Here is a 17124-nt window from a genome sequence, read left to right as displayed (position 1 = left end):
GCTCTCCGCGAGCGCGCTGGCGTCGTCCGCTTGCTCGGGATTGGCGTGTCGCGGGGAGACGGCGCTCGCCTTCGTCTCAAACGCGAGGTCGACGCCCGGTGCGCCCCCCGTTGGGGTGCCGGGGCCGTCGGCTCGCTCGACAGCCGACGAGGCGCTGTCTCCTGCTCGGCCTTGGTTGCCCCGCCTCCTCCTCTGTCGGCGGGGGAGGGGACGGGGTGAGCTCGAAGGTTGCTCTCCCACCATGCGGGGAAGACGTCGCCGATTCCGCCGCCGGCGGGCGAGCTGCCAGCCGCCATTGTCGTCGTCGCGCGGCGGTGGAAGGAGTATCATGTCGTAGCTGCCGTCGAGGGACACGAACTCAAGACTCCCGAAACGGAGCACCGTCCCGGGTTGGAGAGGTTGCTGGAGACTGCCCATCTGGAGCTTGACGGGAAGCTGTTCGTCAACACGCAGCAGACCCCTACCTGGCGCGCCAATTGTCGGTGTTTCGAGACCGGGGGGTCCCAGGGCCGACGAGTGAATGTCGCCACGTGCCCCAGCCCAGATGGGTCGAGCGCGAGGTCGAGCGCGAAGGGGGGAAGAGCGAGGCGGCCGGAGACCGGCGTGAGAAAGGTGGGAATCCCGCGGCCTTCGTGTTCGTCCCGCGCCCAGGTTGGGTGCGCTTGCAGTAGGGGGTTACAAGCGTCCACGCGGGAGAGGGAGCGAGCGGCCCCAAGCGAGCGCCTGTTCTCGTCCTCGTCCCCGCGCGGCCAACCTTCTCTAAGAGGGCCCTGGTCCTTCCTTTTATAGGCGTAAGGAGAGGATCCAGGTGTACAATGGGGGGTGTAGCAGAGTGCTACGTGTCTAGCGGGGGAGAGCTAGCGCCCTAAGTACATGCCGTCGTGGCAGCCGGAGAGATTTTGGCACCCAGCTGGTGTGATGTCGTGGCCGTCGGAGGAGCGATGGAGCCTGGCGGAGGGACAGCTGTCAGAGCGGTTGGGTCCTTGCTGACGTCTTCTTGCTTCCGTAAGGGGGCTGAGAGCCGCCGTCGTCACAGAGCATGCGGGGCGCCATCATTGCCTATCTGGCGGAGCTAGCCAGATGGGACGCCGGTCTGGTTCCCTGTGGCTCGAGTCAGCTCGGGGTAGGGTGATGATGGCGCCTCCTGTTGACGTGGCTGGCCTGCGCCCTAGGTTGGGCAATGCGGAGGCTCCTCCGAAGCCGAGGTCGAGTCTGTCTTCCGTGGCCGAGGCCGAGTCCGAGCCCCTGGGTCGGGCGAGGCGGAGGTCATCGGCTGAGGCTAGGGCGGAGTCCGAGCCCTGGGGTCGAGCGAAGCGGAGTTCGTCGTCTTCTGGGACTTAGCCCGAGTCCGAGCCCGGGGTCGGGCGGAGCGGAGTTCGCCGTCTTCCGGGACTTAGCCCGAGTCCGAGCCCTGGGTCGGGCGGAGCGGAGTTCGCCGTCTTCCGGGACTTAGCCCGAGTCCGAGCCCTGGGTCGGGCGGAGCGGAGTTCGCCGTCTTCCGGGACTTAGCCCGAGTCCGAGCCCTGGGTCGAGCGGAGCGGAGTTCGCCGTCTTCCGAGGCTGAGCCCGAGTCCGAGCCCTGGGTCGGGCGAAGCGGAGTTCGCCGTCTTCCGGGACTTAGCCCGAGTCCGAGCCCTGGGTCGGGATGAGCGGAGTTCGCCGTCTTCCGGGACTTAGCCCGAGTCCGAGCCCTGGGTCGGGCGGAGCGGAGTTCGCCGTCTTCCGGGGCTGAGCCCGAGTCCGAGCCCTGGGTTGGGCGAAGCGGAGCTTCCTATGGTGCCTCTGGCGGGGCCTGACTGCCTGTCAGCCTCACTCTGTCAAATGGCACCGCAGTCGGAGTGGCGCAGGTGGCGCTGTCCTTCTGTCAGGCCGGTCAGTGGAGCGGCGAAGTGACGGCGGTCACTTCGGCTCTGCCGGGGGGCGCACGTCAGGATAAAGGTGTCAGGCCACCTTTGCATTAAATGCTCCTGCGACTTGGTCGGTCGGTGTGGCGATTTAGTCAGGGTTGCTTCTTAGCGAAGGCAGGGCCTCGGGCGAGCCGGAAATATGTTCGCCGTTGGAGGGGGGCCTTGGGCGAGACGGAAATCCTCCGGGGTCGGCCGCCCTTGTCCAAGGCTAGGCTTGGGCGAGGCGTGATCGAGTCGCTCGAATGGACTGATCCCTGACTTAGTCGCACCCATCAGGCCTTTGCAGCTTTATGCTGATGGGGGTTACCAGCTGAGAATTAGGAGTCTTGAGGGTACCCCTAATTATGGTCCCCGACAGAACCGTTGATCGAAGTACTAAAAATGTTGTGGCAGGGGGTTGAGGCATATGATAGTCATCTGAAATGTCGTTTTACTCTACGCGCAACATATCTATGGTCAAATCATGATCTGCTAGCATATGGCATTTTTTCTGGTTGGTGTGTCCACGACATACTGCGTTGTCCGATATGTATGGGTGACTCACAAGCATATAGGTTAGAACATGGTAAGAAAGAAACATTTTTTGATGTTCACTGACACCTCCTTCTCTATAAGCATCCTTTTAGAAAGGGTACAAAGTCATTTCGAAAAGGCAAGAGGGTTAGAGATGGGCCACCGAAGCGACAAACTGGTGAAAATATCATGAGACAACATCGTGACCTAAAACCGGGCGTAGGAGGTCGGTTTCAAGGGTATGGTAAAGAACACAATTGGACACACATCTCGTTTATCTGGGAGCTACCTTACACAAAGGCATTGTTGTTACCACATAATATAGATTTGATGCATCAAGAACGTAATGTTGCGGAAAGCATCATAAGCATGTGCTTCGACTTCACCGGTCAAACCAAAGATAACATGAATGCAAGAAGAGACTTAGCTGAACTTTGTGATCGTCCGCACCTTGAGCTTAGAAAAAATCCAAGTGGATCTGAGAGTCGGCCACAAGCTCCTTATTGTCTAAAACGGCAAGAGCGAGAAGAGATATTTCAATGGTTGAAAAAGTTGAGGTTCCCAGATCGCTATGCGGCTAATATAAAACGGGCAGTTAACCTCGACACTGGTAAACTCGTTGGGTTGAAGAGTCATGACTATCACATTTTGATTGAAAGACTAGTGCCGGTAATGTTCCGTGGATACTTCAGTCCCGATGTGTGGAAGATATTTGCAGAACTCAGTTATTTTTATAAGCAGATATGTGCTAAGGAAATCTCAAAGAAATTGATGCTGAGGTTTGAGAAGGAAATCATTGTCCTTGTATGTAAGATGGAAAAAGTATTCCCACCTGGATTTTTTAATTGTATGCAACATTTGCTTTTGCATCTACCTTGGGAAGCGTTGGTAGGAGGACCTGCACAGTTCAGGTAGATGTATAGTCAAGAAAGAGAATTGAAAAAACTTAGAGGAATGGTGCGGAATAAGGCGAGGGTTGAGGGGTGTATTGCAGAGGCGTTCGCAGCTAGAGAGATCACATTATTCTCAAGCAAGTATTTTTCAGACACAAACAACGTGAATGCGCAAACGACACGGTACCATGTTGCCGAGCAAGCTCCAATCACTGATCTAAGTGCTTTTAAGTGGGACGGTAAAGGTGTCGGAGCTTACACATCACATCTTGTGGGAACGATAGAGTGTAACAAGACCTTGCTTTTCTTGTATGTCAATATGCCAGAACTTCATCCTTATTTCCAAATCTTTGATAACATATATAAACCCAACAAACAACTTACTCAAAAGTAGTTGGATGACCTACGCTTGAAAGGGTAACACGATGGCCCGTCCTTCGTGCAGTGGTTCCACGAGCATGTAATTTCCTCCATGCCTATCTTTTTTTCTAACTTAAGTTCATATGTTACATAGTATTTATTTTTATCTGTTCCTCATTTTTGTAGTGTAAGAAACCTGAAGCCAGTGTCTCCAAAGACTTGCTACAAATATCACATGGTCAATTGACCGCAAGAAAATTTGATCGCTATGATATTAATGGATACCATTTTCGAACAACAAAACTAGAAGCGAGTCGTCCACTTGCAGCTACAACAAACAGCGGAGTTGTAGCAAGTTCATATAACAACGATGGACAATTGGAGGACTATTATGGTATTGTTCAAGACATAACCGAGTATACATTTGGAGGTCACAAACCTTTGAGACTTGTGACGTTTGATTGTATATGGTTTGATCCACATGTTGGCACGCGAGTTGACGAATTCGGGATGGTGGAGGTAAAGCACGCATCAAGGTGTAAAGGCAATGAGTACAACAATATCATCCTGGCACATCAAGCGCATCAGGTGTACTATTTGAGTTATCCTCATAAAAGTTTTAAAACCTGGTGGGTTGCATATAAAGTTAATCCAGAGGTTCACCCTTACCGATATCAAAATTACAATTTAAGCACCAACGATGATGATGATGATGATGATGTCTTCCAAGAAGTCAGTGATCAAGCAGACGATAGCGACAATGATAGTATTGTATTCGAAGGGGCAGGACTAAATGAGTTAGCTTCTCTTACCGTAGAGTTAATGGAGGAACCAGTTTCATCAAACTCAAAACGTCAAAGGTTTGAGGAAATAGTTCTCGAAACACAACAATGGGTTGAACAACTTAATACACGTGTCGCCGAAGAGGACTCTGATGCCGACGATTTTGATACATAATTCGTAGATGTAATGGCACACTCTTTTTTTGTTTATTTAATATGCATTACTTTGTGAAAAATTTATTCATACTTACTCTTTTGTGAATTTATTACAGATGTTCAGGATGGATTCGTCTGGTAGGAGATCCAGACCACGAAGGTCGAGGGGTTCCAGTGGTACTCCTAACATGTTTGAGGTACTTATTTTTTTCTTAGTTCAATTACTAGGACCAGCTAGCAATCTAAATTTGTTTACATTTTAGGGCACCACAACAAGCAGGAGCAGGCAAGAGCAGTTGCTTGCCTCCCTAGAGCAGATGCGGGGTACCAGCGAACCCTCTAATACAGAAGGGGCTACTTCGCGTGCAGCTGCTTCAGTGGCACCTACTGCAGAGGCGACTGTGGACGAGAAGGCTGAGGAAGCTGCCGCAGAACTGGACGATGGAGAGGAGACTTCGGGAGCAGACGCTTCTACAGAGGAGGCTGCCACACAGGTTGCGCCACGGCGTGCCATCAGGTATTCTTATTGTTGAGTTGAAGTTTTATTGTCAAGTTGAAGTTTTAAGTAAATGATTTTCATTGTGAAATAACAAACTTTCATTTGCAGGTTTCGTCGGTCCCTCACATTGAAGCCTTCTAAACCCTTTGATCAGCGGAGGGTTATTGAACCGAAAGGCACCAGGGCGTGGAAGGAGGTTAGTTGGGACGGGGTAGGGCATCGCACACTGGTCCTCACAGAGTTGGGGTTTTGTTTGCGATTCGCCTACCCGACGATGGTGACAGAGGGCGGTCAAGAGATAGCTGCTCATTACTGGGCTCATTGGGACCTCAAGCCGTACGGGAACGACGGGACACACACAAGCAAAGTGTGGGATTTGTTTTGGGTAAGTATCTTGTGTTATTCAAATTGAATTCAGATTTTGCATTTGTAAGTCTCTAGTGATCTTCAAATTTGTAGGGCCAATTTCGCGTGTGCGACCCCTATACCATGGATGATCCATATGTGCGTGAGGTATTCAATGGCTCAGCAGATAGAATTGTAAAGGGCATGATGTATAAAGCACGATTGAGGGCCATCACAGTGTACCACAAGCGTCAGGGGAACTATTGTGACGCGAATACGGCAAAGGAAATCCACCTGACGGCTTAGCAGTACAAAGAGAGTGAGGTGGATTGGTTGAGCCACCATTCGGATGCTTGGGCGTGGATGTGCGAGTATTGGGCTTCTGAGGAGTTCCTGGCCATATCTAATAGAAATCGTATGAATCGGTTGAGCAAGCCAGGGGTCCACTTCTTTGGGGCAGATGGACACGCTGGCAAGGCCACACGTATGGTGTGTGTCAAATTGCCTGGTCAATTGTTAATTGCATAGACTTGTCTAGACTTTCTAATCATGTGATGCAGGAGGCTCGAAATGGAGTGGAGCCAACTTTGCTTCAAGTCTTCGTCGAGGGACACAAGGGTCCCGATCTGAATCATCCGGAAATACTGAATGACAGTAATGCGATAGAGAAACTGGTAAGTATGAAAATTGACTCTAACATGAACATGATATGCCTTTGTCTGTAACTTGGATGATTTTTTCACAGGCTCGCTACATTCAGAACGTGAGAGAGAAAAATGGTCCAGACACAGACTGGCTAACTGGTGAGTTCGATACGGAGGTGGCTTATAAGGCTGGCGGAGGCGTGCCGCATGGGAGGTACATGCGCTTGTCATGTTGTTACTGTTTAGTGACGTCTTGTCATTTACTACATATATATGATACTCTTACAGGTCAGCAATCGACGACGGTGTTGTCCCCCGTCGGAGTTACACTAGACGGTCCAATTTCTCAGCTGGGTCGAATCGACCCCGACGATCATCTGCACGTGAAGGAGAGCTGCTTGAGAAGATGACTCAGATGGAGGAGAGTATGGCGCAATATAAGCAACAAGTGCAGCAACAAATGCAAAATTGGATGTTGCATCAGGTATCAATTTTTTTTTGTTATTTCGTTGTTTCTCAAGTCCGATTAACTGAAAAACTGATGAATAATCTATTTGCAGATGTACATAGGTGCCGGAACTCAGTTCGGCATGCCGCCTTATCAACAACCCCCTATCATCACACATTCGGTGTCTGGACAATCATCGGATCGCTCCCCTGCAACGGCGGATGGATCACAGGTACAATCGTCTACTAAACATCATTTGTCTGATAATCATTGGTTGCTTGCTCTCTGTGTTTCTGCATGTTTGCATGTACATGACCTATTTTAGACTTTTGTCATTCGCATGATCTATAGTTACTTTTATTGTTGACCACCGTAACTTCTTAATCATAAACAAGAGTGTGTCTTCTGTTTCAGGGTTCTGCATCTTCTGTCCAAGACCAATTGATGCCATCAGGTGTGATAGGAGGGCAAATGATGTCGTGGGCACCTTGCCAGCCAGGCATTTGGCCACCGACGCAAACACAGATGCCACCGCCGATGCCGTGGGGATTTCCTCCTCGCGGGCAGTCACACTCACCATGATTGCCCTCACACTCACCAGGATCAGTACGTTAAGTTGATATCCTTTGCATCTCTATTTGCTTCGTTGTTTAAGCAGTTACTAGAAAACATGCTTGTATATGTTGCAGTCTATGTATATGTTTAATTAGTTACTCGGTAAACTAACAAATGTTTGTTTCTTTTAAAGGGTTCGGGCTCACATCATGCTAGTCCGCCTCCGGATCAGAGCACGTTTATGGACTTATTGATGAACACAAGTGGCGGCGGCTCCAATGACCCACCAACAGAATGAATTGATATGGAGGCTTGTGTGGAACTTACTATCATTGTGTTTTGTATGGACTTGAACTTGTTTCAGATGGATTTGAACTTCTTTCTTATGGACTTGAACTTGTATGAATATTGAATACGGTGCTTGTGTTATGATATATTGAATATGATGCTTGTGTTGTGATATATTGAATGTTGTGCTTGTATTGTGCTGTTATGGAGGCTTCCCATCCGGGGAGGGAGAAAAATAAAACTGGGTATAAAAAAAATTTATTCAGTAAGAGTGTCGGCCCCCACATTCTTATATGCGCCCAGGTAGGCTGGTGACCGCGTGCAGTAAGAGTGTCCGCCACGTCACTGGCCGACACTCTTAACATAAGAGTGTCAGTTGTGTGTTGAACCGACACTCTTAACTTAAGAGTGTCGGTCCCCACACTTCTATACGAATAAGAGCGTCCATTTTAGAGTGTTGGCTACCGACACTCTTATAAGAGTGTCAATTTATTTCAGTAAGAGTGTGGATTTTTGGTCGACACTCTTTGCTTTATTTCAGTAAGAGTGTGGATTTTTGCCGAATTTTTTATATTTTAGCCCTTCCTCGGAAAAAAATTCACGTTTGGACCTTAGAAAATTTTAATGTCATTTTTGGACCCTTTGCTCGGCGTCATAGCCAATGGCGCCGAGGTAACACAGCTCGGCGCCATAAGCTATGGCGCCGAGGTGCGTGCTACGCTGGCCCAACCTGAACGACGTGGCGCCAACGTGTTACCAAGCTCGGCGCCAAGATCTATGGCGCCGAGCTCGGATATGTAACAACAAAGTATGTCTAGCTCAGTTGGTAGAGTGCAAGACTTTTAACCTTGAGGTTGTGGGTTCAAGCTCCATAGTGGACGTATTTTTTATCACTAATTTGTTTTTTTTGTTGTCCATATTTTTCGTTTATGTCGCTGATTTGTCCGTCCAGATTTATTTTTCATCTAGTTTTTTTGTTTTTGTGACCGATTTATTTATTCATCTAGATATTTTTTGTTTTTGTTTATTCAAACTGCATGACGCAAGTACCATGCACATAAGTAACCCACCCTATGGAAGTACGGAGTACTTTATAAAATTATCAAGTCACTGTTTATTTATACCTTGTATATTTATATTTTGGACTCTAATTATAATCTTTTTATTTATTAAGTATATTTATATTTTGGACTCTAAAACTCCAATAATCTAATGTATTCGAAATTATACTTTTTAATATTAATTAAAATTTATCATTGTTCATCACTACTAATGTAAGATTAACACAATCATTTGTTTATGATATAAATATTTTTAACATTTTAAATGGTGTACTTCAGTTTTTAGTATATTATTTAATGTTTAAAATCACTTGTAATTAGCGAGAGGACGGAATCAAGCTTAAGCATGTGGGGTTTACAATGCACCAAGGGCCAGACGGATTATTCAGTACTATTAAACAAAATGTAATAAATAAATCAGTCGCAAAAGCAAAAACAAATCAAGATGAGAAATAAATTTGGACGGACAAATCAGCGGCATAAACGAAAAAACCACGATGCACCATAGCTAAACCGGTGGCCGCTAACCAATGCAAGTACGTTTCCTTAAGCTTAATAAACGAAAAAATATGGACGGATAAACAAATCAGTCACAAAAACAAAAAAATCTGGATAAGAAATAAATCTAGACGGACAAATCAGCGACATAAACGAAAAATCTGGACAACAAAAAAAATCAGTGACAAAGACAAAAAAAAGTATGAAAACATGCATATCGTGGGGCTTGAACACACAACCACAAGGTTAAAAGCCTTGTGCTCTACCAACTAAGCTAGACAAGTTTTGTGTACATAACAGAGCTCGGCGCCAAGATCTATGGCGCCAAGCTCGGCGCCACGTCAGTGCCACGACGTCCGTTTGTGCCAGCGTAACACGCACCTCGGCGCCATAGCCTATGGCGCCGAGCTGTGTTACCTCAGCGCCATTGGCTATGGCGCCGAGCAAAGGGTCCAAAAATGACATTAAAATTTTCTAAGGTCTAAACGTGAATTTTTTTCCGGGAAAGGGCTAAAATATAAAAATTTCGGTCAATGCGCGATGGAGGCTTCCACGATCAACTACGATAGGTGATGCACGTGCACAAAAACTGTCGTACAATTAAGACCATGTTTGAATACACCAGAATTAATAGTTAGCTAGCTAAAAAGTTACTACCAGAACATAAAGCTATATTTGAATGCACTAAAGTTAATAGTTAGCTGCTAAAATTAGTTGTAGATATCTAAACATCTTAGTTAATAATTCAACTATTAGCTATTTTTAGGAAATCGGCTAATAGTTGGCCAACTATTTATTAGCTAACTAATTTAGTTATATTGCATTCAAACATGACCTAGTTAGCTAACAAATAGTAGGCTAACTGTTAGCTGATTTCCTAAAAATAGCTAACAACCAAACTATAAGAGTATCTCCAAAAGACTCTACATCTTTTACTCCCTATTTATCTCTCCGAGATGAAGCTAGGATATTTAGATATCTACAACTAATTTCAATAGCTAACCATTAATAATAGTGCATTCAATTAGGACCTAAACTATCTAAAGACATAAAAATAATACTTATATATATATTTTTTATTATCTACTCTACCATTATATTAAATTTTAAAATCTAACTTTCAATACTAATCTATACTATACTTAAAGCACTAGTTTCAACGGTCGTCATGCGTCATTTTTTTACAAATAACCCTTCACAACTATTTCAAATTAATCTGTTGCACGTCTATAGATGCCAAACGACGTCCGACACGGCTACATGCACGCGGGCCACAACTATGACACAGACACGTTATGCCGTTCTGCTAACTGTGTCGGGCCAGCCCGTTAGCCCGTCGATCCATTTAATTAAATCAATGTAACGACGCCCGACACGGGCTAGATACACGCGGGCCACAACTATGGCACAAGCATGTCATGCCGGCCTGCTAACTGTGTCGGGCCACCCCGTTAGCCCGTCGATCCATTTAATTAAATCAGCGTAAAATGTTAAAAAAACGGTGCATGAGTTGAGGTTCGAACCCATGCCTTGATGAAAGAAGGGCGGGAGACACTGGGTGAAACTGTCTAACCAGTAAAACATCACGCTAATATATTTTTAATATTAATATAAATTGTATATAGGTATATATGTTTTTTTGTAAAATAAAAAAATAATCGTGTCGGGCCGGGCCAGTACTACGGGCCGAGGCTACAGCCCAAGCACGACACGACGTTCTTGGCTCTTGCAAGCATTAGGTCGTTTCTGAGACCACATTGGCGCAATGGACTACATGGTGTTTGAGGTTGCTGAATTGGATGGAGCAGCAATGATCTGTCACACTAACAGCAAAATGAAAGGTTATTTGTTGGTTTTAAACGTTAGTAATTGCTACGAAGTAGCATAATTTATATGGAGCGCATCTAGTTTTTATTGATGCCTGACTTTAGCAATCACTCCATATTTTGATCTATCTTTTTTATAAGTTTGACTTTATGGGACTTATTTTAGAAACTTGATCTCACAAACTTTCTCTTAGTTGGTCTCTGTATGATGGAATTATGTCATTTTATAATCTCTGTTCATTCAGTCAATTGTTGTGAACTCTTTTCTAATCGCTCACTTCATTGACCGTGTTGTACCAAGACATATTTGCATGGAGTAAACAATAACATCAGTTAGCCAAATCTCTACTACTAATTAAGCACACAGTGTAGGCGTCCACAGCAGCTTGGTGCACGGTTCTGCCACTACGAGGTACGCCCCCGCCTACCCCTGCCCCCCACGAGGCCGCGACGCCCAATCCCCCACGTCGCGCATCGTCGTCTGCTCCCCACCCATCCCGCCGCCGCGTCCGCCCCCTCCCCCACCGAAGGAGACACCGCGCGCTACCTCCCTCCACGCCCTGTCCACGCCCAGTCCTCAGCGTCCTCGGCGTCTTCGGCGTTGCCCCTCGCCCTGTCCTCGACGTCGCGTAACGACCCCTCCGCCGTCGCATCGCGTGGAAGGGGGAGGAGTCGCCCGACTCGCGCCCTCGACCCCTCCGCCGTCGCATCGCGTGGAAGGGGAGGAGCCGTCCGACTCGCGCCCTCGACCCCTCCGTCGTCCGCTGTCGCATCGCATGGTAGGGGGAGGAGGAGGACATGGCCGGCATCGCCTACAGGCGTGCGGTGCTCCTGCACGGGCACCATTAGTGGCCGCAGTGGTGGTAGACCTCACCCTGCCCCCACTCCATCTCGTAGTGGAGCAGTTCCATCGTCGGAGAAGGCAAAGATCCAGCCACCAAGTTCTCTACGTGTGATTCAAATGATGCGTCCAGGTATGGATCCGAGCCCCTCAACTACGATATGTACACAGAGCTATAGGTTGTGCAAGATCTTCCCTAATCCCCCACATGAGTGCATTGATTTGCCTCCTAGATCTACATGTATAGGTTCATATGACTACGATCTGTACCACTCATAGGACTACGATCTATACCACATGAGTGCATTGATTTGCCTCCTAGATCTACATGTATAAGCCCTTCGCCGACGACGAGCACCCACTAGGGGCTTCTCCAACATCCTCATCTCCTTCCCCGATGCTGCCAATCTCTCCTCGCCCTTCCTCCCATCCTCCTCGGATGTGCAGAAATTTCGAACATCACTAAGGTGCATCAACTCTGTTCTTGATACTGTTGTTTCTGTTGTTCTCAAGGTCTTGAATCACCAGGCGGTGATGCTTTCCATTTAGCCTTGTTTAGTAGTGAAGACAGAGACAATAGTGAAAATAGACCACCACATGTATTCTTTCGGATGTTAGTAATGTAAATTTTTGCTTTCAGATGTTATTGTAGTGAATCAGGTTATGTGTAATATATTTTTGCTTGAACGTCTCAGATTTAACTTATTTTGTTTCTGTTGCAATCAACATGGTATCACTGTTTAGGGTTTAGGGTGCAATTTTACAAATTATTTTACTGCTTCAGTTGAAAACCATTTAACATGACACCAAACTGTTCGGTATTACAATTCATTGTATAGTATAATGTGGTTGAAGGTCCTTACTGGCATTGTGCTTGTTTACAAATTATTTTACTACTTCAGTTGAAAACCATTTAACATGACACCACATTGTTTAGGATTACATTTCAGAGTTATAAGAGCACTAAATTTTAATTGGAACTCATAGTATACATGATTCTATATAAAACATGTCTCATTCACTTGCTTTCCGGTTCTTGATTTCAGAGCTCTGAAGCCGATTACGTACACCTGTTCCTACCACACACTTTATTCTGCTTTCCGGTTATCAACGTCTTGGACATCGCCGACGAGCACAGTCTCCTCGGCAACTTCTTCTATTGGTAACTCGGGTGCAAGGCAAGGTACACATATATTTCATATAGTAGTTGTATTCAACATGATGGTAGCTGCAAGCAGGATTCTATTCCGGATTTTTTTGAAAATGTAGTTCTGAGGCAATCCCTTCATGATGGTCAAGAATATTTTAGCCCCTGTGTGTGCATGCTTTGATGCTGAATCAATGTCTATAAGCTTGTTATCCACAGTTCTGTTTGGAGTAGGCATTACAGCAGCTGTGCTCGTTAGTTTTTCATTGGAATTGTTCTTGACATAATCCTTGATTTACTAATAGCATTGGATTCTGATGTTATTAACCTGTATTATAAATGTGATTTGCAGATTCACCACCAAATCCTTGGGAGCGTTCTGGAGCTGAAGGAGCATATGGTCCTGCACCTTTCAAGTCCCCATCTGGTGGAAGCACCAGTGATGTTGTTGAAGCTTCTGGTACCGCTAAACCCGACGAAAATGTTACTGAGAGGTGTGTCTTTCTTGTTTTATTGTTGCTAAAAAGGTAGAAAAAATGTTTCAGACGCCATGAGGATATGATCCTTTTATTACAACAACTTGTAATTATTATTGATATGTACCAGGTGTCCCTGCACTCACTGGAGAAGGCCATCGGGCAGGCACAGGCGCAATGACCTGAGGCGAACGTTCGGGGCCGGATCCGCTGACTCCCGTTCGGCGGCCTCGCGTTGTGCTTAATTTGTGGTATGCTTAATCAGTGTGCAGAACAGTAAACGAACCCAAGTGGAGGAACCAGTACGATTGCTGCCACAAAGTAAAAGACTTGACACAATTTATTTTGTCGCACAAATACTTTGTGCCTGTTGATCTTCTCAGCGTCTGCAGAACAACTCCTTTTTATCGGTTTGCACATGGCAGCTCATAAGCACTACTACACTGGTTTGGGGCTAAAAACATGAGGCTAACAAGATTTTTGTTTGCAATTTTACTGACCTACTAAATCTGTTATAGTTGATATTAGTATAGTGAACTCCCAACCAGGTAGATAAATGTAACATCTGAATTTCCTAATTCCTGCCACCAGTAGTATACTGAACAATTTTCCTTGCTTATTGTTAGAAGTAACATGTCTGTTCACTAACAGTAGCATTTTGTTTCTTCAATTAGCTTTAGTCTTTTAGTTTCAGATGAAGGCGATAAATGTGAATCGTACCATGTTCTACTCTATTGTTCGATTCCATGCTGTCTTTATATTAGTACACTGAACTCCCAACCAGGGCGGTGGCAGAGGAAGGCGGTGTTTGCTGGCAGATCCGATGGCTGCCGTGAGGTCTGAACTGAAGGTTGCGGATTTTCTAGGCGATCGTCGACGGCGGTGTGGTGAGGGTTCACGCGGACGCGGCGTGGCAGCGCGCCCAGCCACATGCCTAGCTCTGCCCCACACAGACGCGGCTAGCTCGGCCACACGCCTAGCCAGCACGGTGTGGAAGCGCCAACAACTGAGATTAGTGCGTGCTCTCAGTTGATTTTAGGAGTGCTTTTCCATAAATTTCTATGATTTATTTTTCCGTCCATTTGTTCCTTACCCTTTCATCGTTTCGTCATATGTTATTTCCTTCCATTTGGATTATGAAGCTGCAAAATATTTGGTAACGTCACACCGCTCTGTGATGATCCAAAGACTCAGAATGTTCTTGGAAATATGAAGGTGCCCTTTCTTTATCAGTACAATCCGATGAATGTAAACTATGCTAATGTTGCTTTTATTTCAGGAGTTTACGACCTTTTTAAGAGTTCTCGGAAGCTAATCCTACAGATGTGAATGAATCTTGGACAGAAAATGGAGATTGCATAATGGTGAGTAATAAATATATTTTTCTTGAATGCATAAGAAAGTATTGATTGTTTTGGGGAGGCAGCGGAGTTTTCCACCATTTGGATCCAAACGCGACGACAGCCTATCGTGCCCAGGCTTCTATAGATGTCTCAACTCAGTAGATTGGATGAATGGACCTGTCAGGCCAAACTTTCTAGACTTCCAAGGGGTGGACTTTGAGGCAACGTTTGGGGTGAGGAGAGCTTACAGTGTAAGGGACATTCAGGTTTGATAAGCATCTCCCTCCATTTGGTACATTTGAGAAAGCATCTGGTTATCAGGAGATGGTTTTACTTATTCTATCACATATCTCATTTGTCATCCATAGCAGTAATGTATTTTATTGATAACACTGTCATGATTTCTCTATTTTTTTCTTTGCCCAGGCTCATGCTTTTATTAAAGGTTATGCTTTTTTAATCTTGTTGTAGGCATTAGTTCAATTTTCTGATGCTGAAACTACAACATCTGCATAAGCTGCTCTGGATGGTAGATGTATTCCTAGGTACATTGACTTTTGCAGTTGCGAAGGGAATCTCAAATAAAAAATGTGTCGATCCTAACTGCTACAACTACCAGAGAAAAGCCCCTCCTGTTCATTAGAAACCAATTTGTTTCCAATGCATATGAGATTCTGTCATCCAATTTTGCTTGTTGAATAGCTGGCACTTGAATCTGAAGAACATCTGGCATTGGCACACCAGTCCAAAGCCAAAACGACGATATATTTTACTTACTGGAAAACATTCTAGGTGTATCATGGATTACTGAATTGTTCGAAGTTTGGTCAGCGGGATCATTGAATTGTTCTAATCATATCAATTTGGTTTCCTACAGGATTACTCAAACCCGTTTGATCTCTTTGAGTCCCTGTTTGAAGGGTTTGGTGAAATGGGTGGAATGGGGGGTGGCCGTGCTGCTCGGAACAGACCAATGCAAGGTGATGATGAGAGCTACAATCTGGTACTCAATTTCAAGGAAGCTGTGTTTGGTGTGGAGAAGGAGATTGAGATAACCAGATTGGAAGGCTGTAACACCTGCGATGGAAGTGGTGCCAAGCCAGGTACAAAGGCAACGACATGTAAAACTTGTGGAGCTCAGGGCCAGGTAGTCTCCTCCACAAGAACACTGCTTGGAATATTCCAGCAAGTCTCCACCTGCAATACTTGTGGTGCCACCGGCGAATTCTCCACTCCTTGCAACACCTGTGGGGGTGATGGCCGGGTGCGAAGGACAAAGAGGATCAGCCTAAAGGTTCCTGCTGGAGTGGATTCTGGAAGCAGGCTGAGGGTCTGGTTTGAGGGTAATGCTGGTAGGAGAGGAGGCCCTCCTGGGACCTTTATGTCTTCATTGATGTTCTCTCTGATCCTATTCTTAAGCGAGATGGGACAAACATTCTCTACACATGCAAGGTTTCTTACATTGATGCAATCCTTGGGACAACCGTCAAAATCCCCACTGTTGACGGAACAGTTGACCTTAAGATACCCTCAGGGACTCAGCCAGGCACAGCTCTGGTGATGTCCAAGAAAGGTGTCCCGCTTCTCGGGAAATCAATTGCCCATGGAGACCAGCTGGTGCGTGTCCAGGTTGAGATTCCGAAGCGTCTGAGCAGCGATGAGAAGAAGCTATTTGAGGAGCTTGCAAACCTGAACAAGGCTCAAACAACCAATAGCAGGAGATGATTGTCGCACAAGGCTTCGTAGGACAACGTGCTTGTGTGGTAGGCAATTTTGATGCAAACTGCAGTGATGATTGGATGGAAAGAGTTGGTAGTGATAAACTCTTCTACGAACTACATATAGCAAGGGCTGGAGCAAAAATGTGTCGTTCCACATCTGTAACCTCGTTTTTAAGCTATTAAAGTTGAGTCAGTGAACTGGACGTTTTTGCAATAGCTTAGCATATGCACTGGCGACTTTATTAGCCTTTTCTTTGTTGTTATACGACTTTTGTATTCTTGAAAGCCTTAGGCAAAATATATGATGGTGGAATCAGGTTTGGACTTGACATTTCTTTCACAAATGCTGCACCATGCATTCATGGAATCTGTAAGCTGTACCATGGAAATGTTAACTGTAGTTTTATTGTTTGTGATGCATTTGGGGTTTATTGGTTTGCTCTTCAAATACGTTATGCAGACACTACGTTTTTTCTCTCCCTTCGGCAGCTGTTGATTTGAAGCTGCCTCTCGTAGAGCAGGTGCGTTTTGCTCTAGGCTGCTGTTGATATGAAGCTGTGTCATGTGTGTCCACTGGACATGACACTGGATAGGATAAGCTATATTCAATTAAATTCGTAGTATAACTCGGACGTATCTGATGTGACACTAGCGCTAGCACAGGATATCTGGCACAACAACATATTATTTTTGGTTGCCCCATATTATTTCTGGAAAGCTTGGAAGGTGAGACTTTATTATGATGCAAAGCTAAGCATTTAAATAGTCAAATTATCCTACATATAGGCTTGTTATAACATACGATTTACTTGCTACATATA

The 17124-nt window shown here is 45.7% G+C and overlaps 1 pseudogene; it reads left to right on the top strand.

Moving 5' to 3' along the window:
- Positions 1 to 15444: 15444 nt before the first annotated feature.
- On the top strand, positions 15445 to 16431 carry LOC103640261 (chaperone protein dnaJ A7A, chloroplastic-like; annotated as a pseudogene).
- The last annotated feature ends 693 nt before the right edge of the window (positions 16432 to 17124 follow it).

The sequence above is a fragment of the Zea mays genome, chromosome 9, assembly GCF_902167145.1.
Source record: "Zea mays cultivar B73 chromosome 9, Zm-B73-REFERENCE-NAM-5.0, whole genome shotgun sequence".
Taxonomy (NCBI): domain Eukaryota; kingdom Viridiplantae; phylum Streptophyta; class Magnoliopsida; order Poales; family Poaceae; genus Zea; species Zea mays.
Note: the sequence above shows the minus strand (reverse complement) of the source record. Positions and strands in the feature narration are given on the sequence as shown.